Source organism: Meles meles, chromosome 3, assembly GCF_922984935.1.
Source record: "Meles meles chromosome 3, mMelMel3.1 paternal haplotype, whole genome shotgun sequence".
Lineage (NCBI taxonomy): Eukaryota > Metazoa > Chordata > Mammalia > Carnivora > Mustelidae > Meles > Meles meles.
The window spans coordinates 61,770-81,915 of NC_060068.1; the positions used below are offsets into that span (position 1 = coordinate 61,770).

At 34.8% G+C, this 20,146-nt stretch overlaps 1 pseudogene; it reads right to left on the minus strand.

Moving 5' to 3' along the window:
- Nucleotides 1–3,533: 3,533 nt before the first annotated feature.
- On the minus strand, nt 3,534–4,411 carry LOC123938132 (annotated as a pseudogene).
- Nucleotides 4,412–20,146: the final 15,735 nt, after the last annotated feature.

Sequence of the window (20,146 nt, forward strand, 5' to 3'; positions counted from 1 at the left end):
ATCACAACCTGAGCCAAATGCAGACAGTTAACAACTGAGGCACCCAGGCCCCTCTGGGAGTTGAGATTTATATATATTTTGGATATTAACCCTCTATCAGATATTTCATTTGTGAATATCATCTCCCATTCTGCACGTTGTCTTTTAGGTTTCTAGATTTTTCTCTTTGCTGTGCAGAAGATTTTTATTTTGAGTAAAGACTCAAGAGTTTATTTCCCTTTTGTTTCTCTTGCTAAGGAGGCCTATCTAGAAAGAAGTTTTTATGGCAGATGGCAAAGAGGTTGCTGCCTGTTCTATCCTCAGGATTTTGATGGATTCCTTTCTCACGTTTACATCTTTCATCTTCTTAAAATTTATTTTCGTGTATGGTGCAAGAAAGTGGTCTAGTTTCATTCTTCTGCGTTTGGCTTTTTCCCAACACCATTTGTTGAAGAGGCTGTCTTTTTTCCATTGGCATTTTTAGCAAACAATTGAAACAGAATGGTTTGTAGGACCCTCAGATTTTCAGTTGGCATCACAAGTGAAGATGGTCTTGAGAAGTTCATACGTAATTCAAGAACAAACTTTTTAAAAAAGATTTTATTTATTTATTTGACAGAGAGATCACAAGTAGGCAGAGAGGCAGGCAGAGAGAGAGGGAAGCAGGCTCCCCACACAGCAGAGAGCCTGATGTGGGGCTCAATCCCAGGATGCTGAGATCATGACCTGTGCCGAAGGCAGAGGCCCAACCCACTGAGCCACCCAGGCGCCCCAGGAAAAGACATTTTATATGACAGCAACAACACAAGGCTTTTAGATTAGTTGAATTTTGTAAAACTCAGGATGAAAAGTACTCTCTGTTCCAAAGACATTTTATATATTCCAAAGGAAGTAGAGAGAAAACCTGAGGACTCAGAGAGTGAAGTCATGAGCTGTTAAGAAGTATTCCCAGGCTACAATATGAAGTTCTAATAGATCATCTGTACAGAGAATCTATAAGTAAATCAATAACATGAACATGAATGTCACTACAGACTAAATGTGCTTAATGATAATATATAGAACATTCCAACCCATAACAGCAAAATATACTTTTTCTCAAACATGCAGCATTCTCCAAGATTGATCATATGTTAGGTAAAAGAACAAGTTTTAACAAATTTGAGATCCTTGAAATTACACAAATTCTATTTTTCAACAACAGTAAAATAAAACTGGAAATGATTAACAAAATGAAGATTGGAAATAGCCAATATTTGACAATGAAAAAATATGATCTTTTACAAGCAATAAGACAAAAATAAAATCATATTTGAAATCAGTATAATCTTGTGAAAACAAAAATATAACACAACATAGCAAAACTTATGGACTCAACAAAAGCAGTATGTAGAGGGAACATTATAGTATTACTCTCTCTATATCAAATTACCTAAGTTCAGGCTCAAGGACCATTTTTTTAAAGTACAAACTGGCCCAAATTGGAGGAAAAACCATAAAAATGAAACCACAAATAAAAACAATAGAAAATAGAGAAACTCATGTTTCTAAACCAGGACACTCATCTGTAAAATGTGGGAACACTATTATTAGTTACATGACGTTGTTGAAGAGTTAATAAGATAATGCATCATAAGGCTTTGTACAATTCATGCCACTTTATGTTACACTTATTATTCTCTGAGAATTTTTGTTATGATGTGATGGCTTAGAATATGGACAGTAATCATAATGCTAATAATGACTGCATGGACAACAGGCAGTCAGAATCTCACATTTCATCCTTTCAGTCAGGAGATACAGATCACTTCCTCTTCTTAAAGTGTGGGTAGGTTGCCTACCTCTCCCTTTGACAGCAAGTGTGGCCATGTGACTTATTTGACGAATAAAATGAGAGCAGAAATGACTGATAGAGACAAATAGACCTGGTGTGCACGTTTATAATTTTTTTTTCTCTCTCTGTGATTGAGTCTTGACCATGGTATTTTGTTTTCCCATACTCAAAATTATTATATATTATTTAAAACAGTAAAAATTCTGCCATGACTCTCTTTGTTTTTATATGTATGTAAAATATTTTCACATGAATGCATATCTTTGGTATTGTGATTCTCCTTGATGTCAATATAGATGCGTGAATGTCTTCTCAAATATGTAGCTTAAATTGTTTACTACCAAAACCTGTTTTCAAAATGCATACTTGCATTTATTTTTAATAATATTTGATATATGTTTTTCTTCTTGAGAATTCAAGGATGATGTCAAAATCCTGATATTTTCAGGTCAGGAGTAGTCATGTGGCTTTTTAAAATTTTTTTAAAAGACTTTATTTATTTATTTGACAGACATAGATCACAAGTAGGCAGAGAGAGAGAAGGAAGCAGGCTCCTCGTTGAGCAGAGAGCCCAACACGGGGCTCGATCCCAGGACCCTGGGATCATGACCTGAGCTGAAGGCAGAGGCTTTAACACACTGAGCCACCCAGGCGCCCCAGTCATGTGGCTTTTGATTGAAGAATGCTCCCACTTTTTCTATTTGCATTTTTAAAATAAATGCTTAAAACTCATATTTCAATGTAACTGAGTTCTTATTTTCAATGGCTCTATCGGATGCATTAAATTCAGAGAGTCCCTGGATAGCATCCACTTGGCATATGCTATGAGCTAGAGGTAAACCTTTGTTTTCTTGAGTTATTAAAACTTTAGATTGCTAATTCTTGCCGTATAATCTACCATATAATGACTTATATTATTAACAAAAATATAAACGTTTTTAGATGACACTATCAGAAAACAAAATAGCATTATTTTTACTTTCCAGTGGTCTTAATGGGTGTATGAAGAAGCATGTGATGATAAGTGGGGAGAGAAAATTTATACATCCCTTCAATCAATCTAGCAAAAATGTTTAAAGCATAAGCATGTAAATGTATCCCCAAGCCACTTGAAAATATTTTTAGCAAAATTTTGGACTGATGACAAGCATAATGTATCTACATTTCCCTTGCCATGTGAACAAGTTGTGCAAAATAGTTATGATCCTCTCATACATGACTCCATGCCCTCACTAAATTCACTTCTCTTTTTGTATTTGGAAGGAATTATATTTTTCATATTTATTTTTGAATGCTTGTGACTCCTCTATGCTACTGTTTAGTAGTAAGTTTTAAAAAATATTTAAATTGTGAATAAATACAAAATACTTCTAAGGATAACTTTTTTATCTTTTTAGACTAAAATTTTTAATGAGTGTTCTTAAATTATCAAACCATGAATAGGGATTTCTTATCCATAATACCAGATTCTTTACCTAGTGACATACTCAGATAATTCAACACATCAGGAGGGAAATTATATTGATAAATGATATATTTTAATAACATTATATATTAATGTCAGTTATATTGATAGAATTCTAATCAATTTCTCAGTTTATTGCTAGAAACACGAATTTTATTCAATAATTTAGGGTGAGCCTCAACAATTTCCTATACATTTTCTGAAAAACATTCTCCTCATTTTATCAAGTTCAAAATACAAAAAGGAGTATTTTATTTGTTCATTTATAAGACTAAATATAATAGAGTTGAAGAGTGGGGGGATTATGGAATAGAAGACAGAAAGGACCATGTCCTGGATAGTGGAAGAATTTTCAGATGGCCTCTTGTATACATAAAAGCCTGAACTGAGGAAGACAGACACCACAAGGATGTGAGGGACACAGGTAGAAAAAGCCTTTTTCCTGTCTGCTCCACTTGGAAACTTGAGAACAGTAGAAAATATGTAAATATAAGACTTGATGATGTTGATGAAACAGCCACCACCAATCCCCAGACCAGAGGCAATGATCACCATCTCATTGCTAAAGGTGTCAGAGCAGAAGATCTTTATCAGGGAGGGGATATCACAAAAAAATTGATGGATGACATTGGACTGACAGAAGGGTAGCTGGAATGTGTTGCCAGTCTGGACACCAGCATAGATGAGTCCACTGAGTATGGAAGCCAGAGTCATTTGGATGCAGATTTGAGGATTCATGATCACAGAGTAGTGGAGGGGTTGGCAGATTGCCACATGGCGGTCTTGGATCATGGTAGTCAGAAACAGAAGCTCCACATATACAAAGAAAACCACTAGGAAGACCTGAGCTACACACCCAGCCTTTGAAATGGTGCTGCTGTCAAGCAAGGAATTGATGCATGAGTTAGGAACTGCTACAGAAATGTAGCAGGCATCCAAGATGGACAGATTCCTGAGGAAGAAGTACATGGGTGTGTGAAGACTCCTGTCAAGGGTGGTGACAGTAACAATGATAATGTTCCCCATCAGAGTGACTACATCAGAGAGAAGGTTATGGCATGCAAAATCCGTAATTCCCACACATCAGAAAACCCCATGAGGAGAAATCCCATCATGATGGTGGAATTTAACATTTGTGGGTAATGCATTTTGCACCTGGAAAGTAAGGAGTGAATTTCTGATCTCATGAATAATCAAATTATGGAAATATGGTTTTTAAATATTTTAGTCTTTACCTCTACCAATTATTATCTATATTGTAACCTCTAATACTGTTGAAAGAAAATTAAGTGGTCCTCCTCTAATCTACATGATATTATTATTTTTTCATGATATTATTTTATTCCCAGTGTTGTAATGAAGTGACGATTACAACCTATAATAAATATGTAAAAGTTCAATATTTCTACACATTGCAATTGGAAGATGCAATTTTCTTATGATCAATTATGTATAAATATAGATATAGATTACATAAATACATTTGCATGTCAATGAAATTTTGGAGATAATGTTGCTGAAAACTGGATAATTAGAATAAAATGTTTTGGTTGTTTTCAGTCTTACATTTTTATTTGAGGATAGAGATAATATGGGGAAAATAATTTTTTTCTAGAACGAATATTCTGTGCACAATAGTGAAAAATTATCTTCTGTTCCTGTGTCATTTGGAACTTTACATATTCTAATATCTCAAATGGAACATAAACTAGTAAGCTGATACATTTACCTACACTGACTTTACTCCTAATATTTTGGTTACATTTTTATACTTCAAATTATTTATTTTTCTAATCATTTCTCTCTGCTTTTAAAGAGAGAATGAATGGGTAAATTATTATTATTTCCTGAGTGCCTGTTGAACCTACCCCTAATATTCCTTCTTTATCATCTTCAATTTTCCAACTTTTCATAACTTCCTTGATTCTACTAGCTGAAAAACAGAACAACAAAATTATAGCACAATAACTCACAATACACATTTAGCTTTATTTTTCTTTTAAATTACAACTTATTTCCTCACTTTAATCTTCAGCTTGTTCAGCAATTTTTCTAGAATTTCTTCCTGTGATTCTTTATAACTTAACAAATTTTTGGTCATTGCCACCACATCTTTATAGCTTATGTCAACAGTCCCCTGTTTATTCACTAGTGGGTGTATTAAGCAGCTTTATTCTTAACTTACCTGTGTTACATATATTTTCATGGATGTCCTCTATCATTGTTTTTCTTTTTAATTTTTTAAGATTTTGTTTATTCACCTAAGAAAGAGTGAGAGAGAGAATGAGAAGCGGGAAGGGGTAAAGGCGGAGAGAGAGAAAGAGTAGAAGACTCCCTACTCACCATGAAGCCCAATGTGGCTCTTGAAACCCAGGACCTGGGGATCATGACTAAAGCCGAAGGCAGACACTTAACTGACTGAGCTACACAGGTGCCCCTCCTCTTTATTCTTTTACATTTTTTTCTAATTCCTTCTAATGATAATTAATAATAATAATAATAATAATAATAATAATAGGACCATGAACAACTACACTGTTCACAGTTTATTTGGAATTAAATTCTTCTAAATTCTGCTCAAGTCTTAAAATCTAGATTCCTCCACATTGATCTGTTCCCCCAAAAAATATTTTGTTAGTATTCTCTATCATAAACTTATTAAATGTCTTGCATATGAAGTCTTTGCAGACAACCTGCTCAATCTCATGACCTCTTTTTTTTTTTAATCACAACAGGTTTAAGACATGGTTCACAAACTGTCTCACATTGAAAAGAAATCAAGCAATTGCAGCGTCATAGGGAAGCTCTATTTTTAATTTATTGGGGAATCTCCACACTGTTCTCCAAAGTGGCTGCACCAACTTGCATTCCCATCAACAGTGGAAGAGGATTTCCCTTTCTCCACATCCTCTCCAACACATGTTGCTTCCTATCTTGCTAATTTTGGCCATTCTAACTGGTGTAAGGTGGTATCTCAAAGTGGTTTTAATTTAAATATCCCTGATGGCTAGTGATGATGAACATTTTTTCATGTGTCTGAAAGCCATTTGTATGTCTTCTTTGGAGAAGTGTCTGTTCATATCTTCTGCCCATTTTTTTATAAGATTTTTTGATATGATTGCACTACTGGGTATTTACCCCAAAGATACAGATGCAGTGAAAAGAAGGGTCATCTGTACACCAATGTTTCTAGCAGCAATGGCCACGGTCACCAAACTGTGGAAAGAACCAAGATGCCCTTTAACAGATGAATGGATAAGGAAGATGTGGTCCATATACACGATGGAGTATTATGCCTCCATCACAAAGGATGAATACCCAACTTTTGTATCAACATGGGCGGGACTGGAAGAGATTATGTTGAGTGAAATAAGTCAAGCAGAGAGAGTCAATTATCATATGGCTTCACTTATTTGTGGAGCATAACAAAGAACATGGAGGACATGGGGAGATGGAGAGGAGAAGGGAGTTGAGGGAAATTGGAAGGGGAGATGAACCATGAGAGACTATGGACTTTGAAAAACAACCTGAGGGTTTTGAAGGGGTGGGGGTTGGGAGGCTGAGGGAGCCAGGTGGTGGGTATTAAGGAGGGCACGTATTGCATGGAGCACTGGGTGTGGTGCAAAAACAATGAATACTGTTGCACTGAAAAGAAACAAAAAAAGAAAAGAAAAGAAATCAAGCACATGCCCTTCCTGTTTGTTGTTATTGTTATTGTTAAATTCCTCAAGGATTGAATTGTATACAACATTGTGTTCTTCAAGGGTCAGGTTAAGTGTTTTTCTTTTTTTGTTTTTGTTTTTTTTTGTTTTTTGTTTGTTTGTTTTGTTTTGTTTTGTTTTGTTTGTTTTTACAAATATTTCATATTAAATATAGATTTTAAGTATTTTTACTTAAGGATTTAAAATATAGATTTTAAGTATTGAATAAGCTGTCATTGTATTTTTATCATTCTTAATGTTATGGCTTCTGATGACAAGGAGAAAACTCCATCTTCATTACCAGGATACTATCTCTACATGTTTAACAATTAAACAAAGACAACTTATGATCTCAATATTTTTGAAATTGTTTAGAAGAAATAACAATAATTTGTAATACTTAACAGTATGGCTTTAATTTCCCATTGCCTAGATAAAAATATTGGTTTTCATCAGTGTATGACATGGTTATTTCATAGTGTAAGCTCAGCCCCTATATCTTCATCAAACTGGAATGATTGTACTTTATTTCATAGCATCTGGTCAAAATTAGATGGGACAATATGTTTAAGATAATATGTTTAGGATATGTGCCCAAGATATCACAAATAAACCATAAAATCCCTTGATGTTGTTTTCAGAAACACTATGATTATTTCAGTTCCATTATTTTCAAGTCATATACTACTGTCATACATTTTCCAAGTAAAATTTATACATTAGATTTAAATCTCTCAAAATAGTATTATATATAATACTACTCAAAAGTAGTATATATGTAAATATATATTATATATTTTATAGACAGCAAAAGTCTTGCCTAATTTTAACAGCTGCTATTTCATCACAACAATTTTTTTTCACATGATTCCCAAACATAAGCTACATTAAATAGACAGGTGGGAATTGCCCAGTTCAATGAATCTATAGGTATTCAAAAGAATGTCTGTGCACCTTTATGATAATGCAGTAATTATAATTTCCTTTCTGTAAGTTTTATATAGATTACATTAGACAAACATAATTTGTATCCAAAATTCTCTTATTGAAGAGTCACCAGAACCTTGGCTCTAGCATAGATAGACAGTTGGGAAACATCACCACCACATGCCAGGCTTGTGAAGTTGGAAATATAATTTACCCAAGATACTTTACTTTATCAGTAAAAACAGGATAATGATAGGAACTGCTATAATCATTTTTAATAATATATCCGTGCTTTTTCCTTGAATCCGTGATTCAACAAACACATTTATATACAATCAAGAGGTTTGTGATTAACACATGAAGCAATACAAGCCCCTACTCCCATAAAATCAAGAGGTTTGTGATTAACACAGGAAGCAATACAAGCCCCTACTTCCATGAAATCTGCACTCTGTTAGAAGGTAAAAGAAAACATTGAAAATTTAATGAAAAATAAAATATTTCAGTTAGTTTTAAGAAATTTGGTGAAAATTCATGAGATATTACGATATGTAAGAAACTGTGTCATTGAGAGAAGGGATCTGGGATTGGTCAGGTAAACAAAATTTTTGGGAAGCCAGGAAATAGCTATGGAAATAGAGACACATATTTTACTTTTACAAACCAGACTTAAGTTTTCCCATTTTCCTGTGCATAGAGAAACCCTGTGTATATCTCATGAACTGATGTAAAAAAAAACAAGATAACACTTGATTTTCCAGATCAGGTAATACTTCACACATTTTCTGACTTGATTTTTCCACACATTGGTTTGAGTGAGAGACTTTGGACATTAAATTCTAATGTCACAAAATAGTTAAAAACACTTTTATACATAATACCTTGATCCTGAATAAAGAATTAAGATCATGGCAACAAATGTTATGTATGTATGTATGCATGTATGTATTTATTTTACAAATGTTTTTTAAATGTTTGATTTTTGAGTAAATTTTCATTCTTTTAAAATTTTCCTCATTGTTAGTAAAACTCTGAATTATCTGAAAATGTTTGTATATAATTGTTTTTGAAAGCTACAAAAGAAATCCCTTTAGTCATTAAGTTATCTACACTATTGAAATTCTGAGAGCTTTGTGAGTTTTACCTGGAATATTTCCTAAAAGAACACAATTTGTGTCATTAAATAACATAATAATTTTCATTGTCCTTTTAATAGACTTCAACACTTAGGGAACTTAAGCTTATGTTTCATTTGCTTATGAGCTGAAAATTTGCTGTAACTTGTTTTCCTAATGGAAAGACTAGGAGTGAATTGGCCACACTTGAGTCTACACAACTCATGATTAGTAAGGAAAGCTGGACATACAGAATTCAATTAATTTTGATAACATATAACATGAGAATTTGTAAACATTTGTTTCTATTTTTAATAAATTATTATTTTATTTTATACCAAATATTTTCCTGTAATAAATTTAAACAATCTTTATTGTTGTTGTTGTTTTTCCCTTGAAGACCACAACTTTTTATTTAGTCAAAATCTGGATATTTAAAGCATTTGTATATTCACAACTAAAACACATAAAAGCTTTTCTGTGTTAGTCATTCACAGTCAGTAAACAACCTGTTTTTCAAAACTCACTTAAAATTATGAGATAATTTATTTTTGTTAGATCACTCAGCCTATAAAGATAAATATTGTACAGACTTCTCTCCTTTAATAGTTAGATATTTGTGGACTTCTAAAGTGGACATCAGATTTCAAATATAACAACACCTGAAATCTTCATAAATGAATTAAAATTAGCAAAAAGCTCCAGACTACCTCAAATTGAAGTCATTAAATACTTGAAACATCAATTTCTTACTTATAAAACAAAATCTTGTTGCACTTGACTTCATGTGTGATAAGTAACACATTTCCAAGAGCAGACAATTTGGAATTTTAAAAAATTGACTTATTGCATTTTACACATTCAAAGCAATCTTTATTAAAATACCACCAGCATATGGACATTGGGGAGGGTATGTGCTATCGTGAGTGCTGTGAAGTGTGTAAACCTGGCGATTCACAGACCTGTACCCCTGGGGATTAAAATACGTTATATGTTTATTAAAAAAAAAATTTGGAAGGGGAGGCGAACCATAAGAGACTATGGACTCTGAAAAACAACCTGAGGGTTTTGAAGGGTCAGGGGTCGGAGGTTGGGGGAACAGGTGGTGGGTAATAGGGAGGGCACATTTTGCATGGAGCACTGTGTGTTGTGCAAAAATAATGAATACTGTTACGCTGAAAAAATAAATAAAATGAAAAAAATAAAATACCACCAGCATTTTGCACAGAGCTGTAACAAACAATCCTAAAATTTACTATGGAACAAGAAAAGACCAAGAAGAGCGAAAATAATATTGAAAAAGGAAATCAAATCAGGAGGCATCATGGTTCCAGACTTCAAGCTGTATTAAAAAGCTAATCCAGCAATGTATGAATTGTATATTATATAGATATATAATTATATATTATTTATTTACTTTCTGGTAAATTGTATATTATTTATTTATTTATTTACTTATTTAATTATTTAATTATAATGAAATCCATCACACTTCCACTGCACTACTCTGCTTATAATATATAGGATCATATATATATGATCATATGTGTGATATAGTGATATATAAATATATAAATATAAATGTATATTTATTGATACATTTTGTATATTTGTATACATAAATGTATATTTATTGATAAAGTTGAGGGTCCTTTCTGGGTTCTCTATCTATCTATCTATATATCTATATATATATTAATATATATTGTGGTTGTTATATATATATATATATATATATATATATATATATATATAAAACTCAGAATGGACCCTCAACTTTGTGGTCAACTAATTTTCCACAAGCAAGATAGAATATCTAATGGAAAAACGAAATGATGTCTGGAAAAATGGACAGCAATATGCAGAAGAGTGAAACTGAACTACTTTCTTATACCATACACAAAAATAAAACTCAAAATGATGAAAGACCTCAATGCAAAAAGGAATCCATCAAAATCCTAGAGGAGAACACAGGCAGCTGACCGCTCTTGGCTGCAGCAACTTTTTGCTAGACATAATTACAGAGGCAAAGGAAACAAAAGCAAAATTGAACTATTGGGACTTCATCAAGATAACAGCTTCTGCACAAAAAAGGAAATAGTGAACAAAACTATAAGGCAAACTACGGAGAGGGAGAAGGTATTTGCAAAGGACATATAAGATGAAAGGCTAGTGTCCAAAATTTATAAATAACACTCCAAAACAGAACAAATCTATTTAGTCAAGAAATGGGCCTAGGGTGCCTGCGTGGCTCAGTGGTTTAAGCCTCTGCCTTTGGCTCAGGTCATGGTCTCAGGGTCCTGGGATTGAACCCGTCATCGGGCTCTCTGCTTAGTGGGGAGTCTGCTTCCCCTTCCCCCTCTGCCTCCCTCTCTGCCTATTTGTGATATTTTTCCCTCTGACAAATAAATAAATAAATAAATAAATAAATAAATAAATAAAATCTTAAAAAAGAAAAGAAATGGGCCAAAGACAAGAGCAGACATTTCTCCAAAGAAGACACACAAATGCCTAATAGACATATGAAAAAAATGAACATGATTTGGCATCAGGGAAATACAAAGTCAAGCTACAATGAGAAAACACCTCACACTGGTCAAAATAACTCAAATTAACAACCTAGGAAACAATGAATTTTGCGGAGGTTGTGGGGAAAGGGGAACACTTTTATACAATTGGTGGGACTACAAAGTAGGGCAACCACTCTAGGAAACAGTATGGAGATTTTTCAAAAAGTTAAGGAAGAACTACCCTATTACCTACCAATTGTACTACAAGGTATGTATATGGTGGATACAAAAACAGAGATTCAAAATGGCTCATGCACCCCAACGTTTATAGCAGCAATAACCACGATAGCCAAAATTTGGAAGGAGCTCACATGTCCATCAACAGATGAGTGTATAGAGAAGAGGTGATATATATAAATTTATATATATATATATATATATATATATATATAATCTCCACAAGGTAATATTACTCAGGTATCAATAAGAATGGAATCTTGCCATTTGCAATGTCATGAATGGAACTAGAGGGTATTTCGTAAGCAAAATAAGTCAGAGAAAGACAAATACCACACAGTTTCTCTGAGATGTCAAATTTAGAAACAAAAAGATAAACATAGTGAAAGAGAAGGAAAAACAAAATAAGATAAAAGCAGGGAAAAGGGCAAAACATAAGTGACTTTTAACTGTAGGAAACTAACTGCAGGTTGGTGAGGTGATGGTAGGTGGTGAGATGGTGAGATGGGGTAACTGGGTAATGGACATTAAGAAGGGCACTTGGTGTAATGAGCACTGGGTGTTATACGCAACTGATGAATCACTAAATTTTACCACTGAGACTAATAATACATTATTAGTTAATTACAATGTTAATTAAATTGAATTTAAGTAAAAAAATTAAAAATAATCTGTCTCCTATCTCAATCACTTCTGAGTTCTATAAATTATCCTTAGTTATTTTAACCATAAATCATGGTAGTACTACATGTTTTAGTATTCAATTCTTTAAAGTTTTTATTATTTCATGGGAGAATATATTTTATATTTTATAAACTCCAGTTACTTAATAGACATTGTAGTATAAGTTTTAGATGTACAACTTAGAGATTCAATGCTTCCATAAAATACCCAGTGCTCATGACACGTGCACTCCTTAATCCCCTTCACCTATTTAACCCACCTCCCCTCTGATGAGCATCAGTTTTTTCTCTATATTCTGTTTCTTGGTTTTCCTTCCCTCTATTTTTTCTCCCCTCCCCCGCTCATCTGCTCTGTTTCTTAAATTCCAAACATATGTCAAATCATATATTTGTCTTTCTCTGACTGATTTATGTCACTTAGCGTAATACTCAACAACTTCATCCATGTCACTGCATTGTAAGATTTCATTCATGTTTTAGAATTCAATTGAATAGAAACATTTCCAAAACTAGCAGACCCTCAAAATGGCAGATGTTTTAAAATCTGGTCTTGTGACTTATTGGTCATGTGATATGGGTAGGTGTGCCCTTAGAAGTTATAACAGTTACCTCCAATTAACAAAACAGTTATCAAGTTTTCTACTTAAATAATTCATTCCTGGGTCGTCTGAGTGGCTTGCTTGGTTGCATGTCTGTTTTTAGCTCAGGTTATGATCCCAATGTCCTGAAATCAAGTCCTGCATAGGGCTTCCTGCACAATAAGGAACTTCCTTCTCTCTCTGCTGTTCCCCTGCTTCTGTGCTCTCTCTCTCTTTCTCTCTCTCTCTCTGTCAAATAGATGAATAAAATCTTTTTAAAACGTTAAAAACAATCCACTCCTTAAATTTATGTACTGTAATAAATTTTCTAGCCTGTCAACTTTATCTCCTTAAGTAATAATTTAATTAAAACAACCAAAAGATGAACTAATAATTTTGACTACTCCTTCCCCCTGTAATAATCTGATGAATGTTCTCAAGAGTTTCCAAATAAGAGTTTCTTATTTATAAGAAAGTAAATAAATAATATACAATCTTTTATGTAGCAATATAAAGGATATATTTGTCTATCTTATAGAACATAAAGATAATTCATTGATTATTCTTTTAAGTTACTTTTGACATTAAACCCTTTTTTATATTTTTGCTTATTTATTTAGTCATTGCAGAACTTAATGATGGAAATCCTAAAATTTCCCAGTTCATTATCATGTAACAAGGAACTCAATAGTGAATAAGAAGTTATAACATGGCATTTTAATAATGGAGATATGTATGCAATGTAACATGTTTTAAATGTTTCTAGGATAAACTATTCTAATTTATATACTTTAATTTATATACTTTATGTTAGATATATATTCTTTTATCTTTCTTTTACATAATAACTTTGCTTTCCAAGGCAACCATAGGCACATTCACACTTCACATTTCTCACCAATTTGGAAAGACTCAGTAAATAAGTTGTTTCTTTGCATTTTCAACTCATAGTTACTACAAAGAACACTGCTATTTCTTGGCACTTTAACCCACCTGAACTTCCATGGTTTTTGAAACAGTAGGAATGGTAATAACATCTAGCTCATTGGTTTACCGATTTCTTCTTGATTGAGGCCACAAGGCAAAATTTTTCTTTACATTAACTTCTTCTTTACACTATTCAGTTTTTTATTTAGGTTTTTTAAAATTTAAATAGAAAATATTCATATTAAGTTTGTGTTTAGCTTTACATGTATTCAGTTTTATAATGTTTGACTTCTCATTGAAATGATAATCAAGATAGGCTACATCATCTCCTATGGACAATATTGTTTTCAACTCTAGTTCATTCAGATAAGATAATAGTAATAATAATAATAATGATAATGATAATATAATCACTATGTCTTTACCTGGAGAAGAACAATTCCTTTCATGATAATTTCTCTCAGAACAGGTGCTTGAATGTTACTGAAGCAATTTTTCAAAGTAATGACAAAAGGATGAGTGTTGCTTTATTTAAAAACTTTGATAAGAATTTAGTGGTCTAATTTTGGTTATCCAATTCATGTTTATATAATTCTGTAGCAATTACTATATCATTCTGAGCAAGTCTTTTGGGACTGTGAGCTTAAATACCTACATATCACCAGAATCCCAGGAGGAACTCAGGAGAACATTGTGTCTTGAAAGGAAATGAATTTGGTCCAATTAAATTACATGTATGGGCACTGGCATTGTACACATGGAAATACAAAAACACATGCATCTTATTCACTCAGATTTTTAAAATTCAATTTAATTTATTCAGTGTTCCAAGATTCATTGTTTATGCACCACACCCAGTGCTCCATGCAATACGTGCCCTCCTTAATACCCACCATCTGGCTCACTGAATCTCCCAACCTCCCTCCAAATCCCTCAGTTTATTTTTCAGAGTCCACAGTCTCTCGTGGTTCATCTCCCCCTCCAATTGCACCCATCTCACTTCTCCTCTTCAACTCCCAATGCCCTCCGTGTTATTCCTTACATTCCACAAGCAAGTGAATCCATATGATATTAACTCTCTCTGCTTGACTTATTTCACTCTGCATAATCTCCTCTAGTCATGTCTATGTTGATAAAAAAAAAGTAGGGTATTCATCCTTTCTTATGGAGACATAATATTCCATTGTATAAATGGACCATATCTTCTTTATCCATTCATCTGTTGATGGACATCTAGGTTCTTTCCATAGTTTGACTATTATGGACATTGATCCTATAAACATTCTGGTGCCTGTGACCCTTCAGATCACTGCATTTTTATCTCTAGAGTAAATACCTAGCAGTGCAATTGCCTGTCATAAGGTAGCTCTATTTTCAACTTTTTGAGGAACCTCTATACTGTTTTCCAGAGTAACTGCATCTGCTTACATTTCTGCAATAGTGTAGGAGGTTTTGTCTTTCTCTGCATCCTCACCAACATTTGTCATTTCCTGACTTGTTAATTTTAGACATATCTCACTGTTTTTTAAAATTTCTTTTCAGTGTTCCAGAATTCATTGTTTATGCACCACATGTGCTCCATGCAATACGTGCCCTTCATAATACCCAACACCAGGCCCACCAGAAACCCACCCCTCCCCTCCAAAACCCTCAGTTTGTTTCTCAGAGTCCACAATCTCTCATGTTTTTTTTATTTATTTAATTTAATGTGTTCTCTTTAATACCCACCACCAGGCTCACCCAACCTCCCACCCTCCTCCCTTCCAAAACCCTCAGTTTGTTTCTCAGAGTCCACAGTTTCTCATGGTTCATCTCCCCCTCCAATTTCCCCCAACTCCCTTCTCCCCCCCATCTCCCCATGTCCTCCATGTTATTTCTTATGCTTCACAAATAAGAGAAACCACATAATAATGTATTCCCAAATAAGAGAAACCATATAATCTCTGCTTGACTTATTTAACTCAGCATAATCTCTTCCAGTCCCAGAGGACACAAAATTTCTGATTCATGAGGATGGCGTATTGAAGTGGGTGGCATATAGCCACATAGCTGTCATAGGCCACAACAGCCATTAGGAAATATTCAGCTCCAAGCAGAGAAAGACAGAAGAATATATGAGCTCCAAAAACTGCCAGCGATATTGACTTGTTGCCAGACAAGTAGTTGAATTCAATCTTGGGTACAGTGGTGCAGATGAGCATGAGGCCCTTGAGGGAGAGTTGGCTGAGGAGGAATTACATAAAGATGTGAAGTGGGTGTCCAGATAAACAAGGAGAACAATGACAGTGTTTCTCAAGAAGGCCACTGCAAACACACCCAAGACCAGTGAGAAGAAGATGTGGATGGGACTGTAATTGAAGATTCCCAACAGGATGAAGTCAGAGCTGAATATCTGGCTTCTCCACATGATTCTAGATAATTTTCCTTATCTGGGATTTTCAGAAAAGACCCAAGCTTATTTATTAGCTTAATTTTCAAATGCATATTGTGGCAATGCCTTGAAGTGGGTGGTGTACTAGATGCATGTGTACAACCTTGTCACCAAACTTCAGTTAACTCCCCTTTAGTCACAATAAATTATGTCACTTGATCCAGTGCTTTCTACTTGTTTCCTCATTCAAACTCTACAAAAAATTTTCAATAAGGTTTTTATTTAATTTACTGAAAGAAAAGTGAAGTTCATAAAATTTTACTGATTTACACACAGTTACAGATCAATATAGAACCTTGTAGAAAAAGAAGTATCAGATAACTTTTGATAACTTTATGAGTGTCCCTGATCACAGAACATTCCCTTCTCGTCTTTATATAGTTTTGTCCTATCATGCCTCTAGCTTGTGTTCTCAATAACTAGAATTACTGTTCTCTTCATTTCCTCTATAATTCCATCTGCCTGCTTCCCATTGTGTCAGACCAGCCCAGTGAAAGACTGAATGGGATCAATATCATTACCTCCATAAGTGTACCATAATTAGAAGAAGGATTTAATACTGTGCATTTTAACTTTTCCATCTCAGACAAAGCCTTGGACTCCTTTCTTAATATAAACATTTATTGAACTATTTTCTTAAGAAATGAAATGACATTCACTTCTTTTTTTACTACATCCAAATTTAAAATGTATTTATACTAAAATGCATGATAAAAAATTTTAACAGATGAAAAATTGGGAGAAAATGCCTCATTTATGTAGTAAATTGTTGATAACTTTAATAAAGATGAGTACTTACCACTTCTTTTTTAAAAAGATTTTATTTATTTTTTTTGTCAGAGATCACAGGTAGGCAGAGCAGCACGTGGGAGGAAAGGGGAAGCAGGCTCCCTGCTGAAGAAAGAAGTCCGATGCAGGCTTGGATCCCAGGACTCTGGGATCATGAACTGCATTGAAGGCAGAGGCTTTAACTCGCCTAGCCACTCAGGAGCCCCTTGTCACTTCTTTTTTGAGAATAATTTTGCTTCTCCCAACTTGTATGGAAAAATGAGCCTTTTTATGTTTTTGTTTGTTTGTTTCTTTCTTTGTTTTGAGAAATTGATTTCATCTTGATGCAATTAAGTAAGATGAGTGGTGTCATCTCGAGGGAACAAAAGAGAACCCCTCTGTATTCTTTAAAAAATTCACTGTAATGTGCTATTTTGGGGAGTGAAGTGACATCAGTTCCACAACATTTGTGAAGGCATCACTCTGAGAAGTAACCAGCGTATTGTAGTTCAAGATTGGCAGAATCAGGAATGTACTAAAATGTGGTACAGACTATGCTGCAAACATGATCCTGTACATGGTGTACGGGAATCAGATCATGGAGTCAGAATAGCATATTCAATTTTTTTTAATTAAGTGATGTCAAGAAATTTTTTTTCTATTTAGTACCACAACTTAGGTGTATTACAACATACATCAAATTAATGCATACTGAGAACAGGAACCTGGAAACTATTCTGTGAGTTATATTTTCATGTTACATAATTACATAACATAAATACGATATTGTGATATTCTACTTTTTTAATATTTATTTATTTATTTATTTTATTTAAGTAGGCAGAGAGGCAGGCAGAGAGAGAGGAGGAAGCTGAGCAGAGAGCCCAATGTGGGGCTCTATCCCAGGACCCTGAGATCATGACCTGAGCTGAAGGCAGAGGCTTTAACCCACTGAGCCAGCTAGGCACCCCACAATATTCTACTTATGATGGGTAAATTAGTTTCAAATATGTTTGTTGTTCAATTTTCCCTAGGAAATATCTTATTTATATACTTATATTTCAAATGAACTTCTCTTAATTATAGCTAATCTTCTAGGAGTCAGTAAACTAATTAGTAAAGACCTTTTAGCTTATTTTATTGATGCACAGAAATGGCATGACTTTATTTATTTTCACAGAACTAAAATGTTATACCAGTATTCCAGGAGAGTAATTTCATTCCCAGTTCTAACATATGGGCTTGGCAAAGTGCTTTAAAGAATGACATAGAGAAGAGGACATGATGGTGGAGAAGTAGGAGGAGGTGGCATTTCAACCCATCCCCTAAAGTGAACTGACTACCTACCAAAGAAGTCTGATCACCCATTAAATCAGTCTGAGATTAGAATTATACACTTCTGGATCTCTACAGGGGCAGAAGACACCAGTGGGCAGGTAAAGCAGAGTGGGAACATTGGACTGATATCAGAAGATAAAAGGGGGAGGGAGACACCAGAGGCAACCCATTGGAAAGTAATACCCCAATATGAGAGTGCCCTGTGATTGGGGACCAGCATTAACTTGGAGTCTGGTTGAAAGCACTCAAAAAGAGCAAAGGATCAAAGGGGAAAATTGTGGGAATCTGGCGTTTAGGGGCAGGGACTCAAGTCCACTCACCCAGGAGAGCCACCGCTGGTGCTGAACCAGAGAGAGTGCAGCAAAGAAGCCAGGGCTTGGTCCCTGAATCACTGAGAGCATCTGGGTGGCAGCACCCATAAGGGTGAGAGAGCTTTGCCAGCTGGCAGAACCACAGCCTTTTGCACTCTCCATGTACATGTTGTGCAAACAGAGTCTGAATGGTGCCCCACACCCTCTCCTGAGAGAGTTGCATGCAGGCACCAGCCATGCTCTCTAGGACCTGAGGAGTCCGAGCACTCCCAGCCCGGGCCAGTATGAAAATCTCAGTGCACTATCTCTGCTTGGGACCTCTCTGGTGGTCTGAGCTGCCCAGAGAGCCAAGGCTAGTATTTCTCCTGGTTTTGGGTACAAGCAGGAGTTACTGTGACCACAGAGACCACGACTGGGAATGTGCTCTGCCAGCGGCAGAGGGGGAATATATGTGCTCTGGAGCACCCAGAGGGGAACAGACCGAGGCTACTGACTGAAAGGGAGGGCTGGGTACAGTTTGCTTTCCTTTAAACCACCCAAAACCATCAAAAGCCACCAAGGGAGAGAAAACAAATGAACAAACAAACAAAAAATCCTGCAGAGAATAAAAGCCTGAAAAACTGGTTTCTTCAGACCCCACCCCCTTGATGGGGGCAGGAGGACTTAACTCAGGGGACATCATTGTCTGAAAATGCACACAGGAGGTCCCTCCCCCAGAAAGTCAACAACAACAACAACAGCAACAACAAGAACAACAAAGACAAGAGGACAGCCACGACTACTTCATAGATACAACTTTTATTTTTAATTCTTTCCCACTATTCTGGTTCTTTTCATTTTTAAAAAATATATAAATTTCTAACCCATTTACCATCACAATGAGATGTTCAGTACATCAAATTCCATAATAACCTTTTAACCTGATTTTTTTTTAAGATTTTATTTATTCATTTGACAGAGAGAGATCACAAGTAGGCAGAGAGGCAGGCAGAGAGAGCTAGAGGGAAGCAGGCTCCCTGCTGAGCAGAGAGCCCAATGCGGGACTCAATCCCAGGACCCTGAGATCATGACCTGAGCCAAAGGCAGCGGCTTAAAACCACTGAACAACTCAGGCATCCCTAACCTGAATTTTTTAATACATATACCTTTTTTTTTTCTATTTTTATTCATTTTATTTTATATCATTTTATTATTTTTTTAATATTCATACAGAGATAAGCTTCAAGGTAATCCCCTTTCTCCAATGAATACTACCCCTATAGGTAAACCATTTTTTAATCCCTCTTTAACTTAGGAAAGTTGAGACCTTTAACAAAGACAGCAAGAAACATCCAGGAAGAAT